This window comes from Protopterus annectens, chromosome 8.part0 (genome assembly GCF_019279795.1).
Source record: "Protopterus annectens isolate FY-2018-M chromosome 8.part0, PAN1.0, whole genome shotgun sequence".
Classification (NCBI taxonomy): Eukaryota; Metazoa; Chordata; order Ceratodontiformes; family Protopteridae; genus Protopterus; species Protopterus annectens.
In genome coordinates, this window is record NC_056741.1 from 775,377,378 (window position 1) to 775,379,877 (window position 2,500).

The 2,500-nt window shown below is 38.1% G+C and overlaps 1 protein-coding gene across 1 annotated transcript in view; it reads left to right on the plus strand.

Moving 5' to 3' along the window:
* Nucleotides 1-2,500, plus strand: part of CRB1 (crumbs cell polarity complex component 1) — an 856,806-nt gene that overhangs the window by 761 nt on the left and 853,545 nt on the right. The window lies entirely within an intron of this gene.

The following is a 2,500-nucleotide window of genomic DNA, read 5'->3' on the forward strand; positions in this document are numbered from 1 at the left end:
TTACAAGGATTAACAGATAACTAACCCTTGCAAGCTTTTCATATACTGTTTATCAGATTTTTTTAAAGTAGCATCTCTACGGAAGCAGAAAATGAAAGATAACATCAGAATTAAAGTTTGTACAACCTAGACTGTTAGCATGCATTTGATGGGGTGAATTTTCTAGAGAAGAAACACAAACACAATTTCTGAAAGATGATGTGGCTTTGAATGGCCTCAGCTGGTGAGGACGCTATGTGTTTATGAAGGATTTCTACTGCTGGGCATGTTTAAAATGAAGACAGACAAAGCATGTCTGTCTGAAGAGGCTCTCCAACTCAAAATGAACTGCCTTTAGACAAAGCTTCATCAGCAGCTGTCTGCATATAACAGTGTTTGGCATTAGAGACCAATTTGCCTTAATCTGGGTCACCTTCTGTTGTTGTAGATCTACATTTGATGGTTTCACCTTTACGAAATCCCCAAAATTGGGGAACTGTATCCAGTGGAGATGCACAGTAAACAAATGAATATGTATGCAAATGGTTTGGCTGACTATAACTTTTCTCAAATAATGCTTTCAGTAGCTGAGTTTATTATAAAATAATTTTGAATAAACTGTATCACAATGAGATTGTATTTTTTTTTCATATCTGCAGGTTGCAGAATGCAAAACAAAGCAATGATGTTTAATGTGACTGCATCTTATATATTGATGTTTATTACATGCATCCAACTACAGAAAGCATTTTATGTGTCTGAAGTGACATTTGTGCACTGCTGTTAGAATCACAGAATAATCAGTTGCTGGCTGCCTGACTGCATCGACAGCAGACAAGTCTCTGAACTGATGAATACAACCTGTTAAGCTGAATATCTGCAGAGAAAAACCATGCCCTCAGAAAATAGGTTTTAAAGTTTTATTTCCAACAGGTTGTGTTGTGTTAATTCTGTTGTAGTCGTGTTGAACTTAACACCTCACAAGCCATTTTCTCAGAAAGGCTTGTCTGTGCTCTAACTGTTTCTAATTCAGTGGACTGTAACTTAACTTTGATACATTGCTGCACTACCGTACAGAAACAGCTAATGTTCTGATGTCTGGATATATTAAGCAGTGTTAAAATGTAATATATTCATACAGGACTAGGAGGAAATGCAGGCATTAAATAATTTCCATAAGAATTCTCCAGCAATGTGAAGACTGTGTAAGGTTCAGTGCTAGAGTTCACCAGAAGATTTTAACGTGTGTGTGTGTGTGTGTGTGTGTGTGTGTCTGTGTGTGTGTGTGTGTGTGTGTGTGTGTGTTCCCTTCAACCCATAGAAGCAGTAACTTTCCAAATGGAAAAAAGCCAGTAGATCCGATCGAAAATCAGCTGTTCGCATTTACCAGCTTTTTTTTCTACGCAAGATTACGATACAGTGAGGAACAGGGAATTTACCCTTTCCCCTTGTAGTATGATCGTGGAGTTGGTATTTATACTTAGAAGGGGTGACAAGGTTAACCCCCCCTGCAAAAATAGATTTTGTGTTTTTTCTAATCATTGTGATTCTTATCTTTGTGATTCAGACTATTTGAATCTCTAAAATTAGATACTTTGAGCATCTGTCATAGACGTGTGTGTGTGTGTGTGTGTGTGTGTGTGTGTGTGTGTGTGTGTGTGTGTGTGTGTTAAAATCACTAAATCACTCAACTCATGATGTGACATGCTGCAATTAAGAAGTAGTCAATGAGAGCTGGCAGGTGGCACACACTGTTGTGTTGTTTTGTTTTTTTTGCCATCCCATTTCCTTTAATTCATAAAAAGGGCCACTTTTCCGGAAAATAAAAGCACTACAGACTTGTTTTGAAGAGACCAGTTCAGGAGAAGTGCAAAAAGTATTCTGCCTCATATAGCAGGACCTTGTGTTGAAGCTGGATGTGTGGTCTAGATCTTTTTCTTCTGTTCTTTCCTCTCTTACACTTAGATGAGCTATGAAACTTCCAGTACAAAAGTAGGGTGGGGGGAGGGGATACCATTATCACTAATATCAGCTGCAGAGTTGAAATGAAAGTAGGATATCTACATGGATCTAAGTCAGTGAGATGCAATCACCCAAAGACAGTGGCTCTGACATAAAAGTAACTGAATGTATAGTTTTGTGAGTACTACTATGTAGACCCTAGACTATGGGGAAAAATCAAACAAACACTCCCTAAGCCAGAGGTTTGCACCTCTGCCATGGCCATTCACACTGTATAATTATCTTTGTGGTTGGTGCTTGTTGGAGAAAAAAAATCACAATTTTGTTCCACTATTAATGGTCATGTGTCAAGTTACAAGTCAGCAAGGAACAAACTCACATAGTACAGATGGCCAAAAAATTAACCCAATGAAAAATTAACTCATAAACATTTTCTGCAGGGGCCAAGCTCCTCTGCAGCCTATTGTGGGGGCAACCGTTGAAAAAACATACATTTACCAACTCCATGGTCATACAATCATGAACAAGAGAGAAAAAACTCAAAATAAAGGAAGTACTA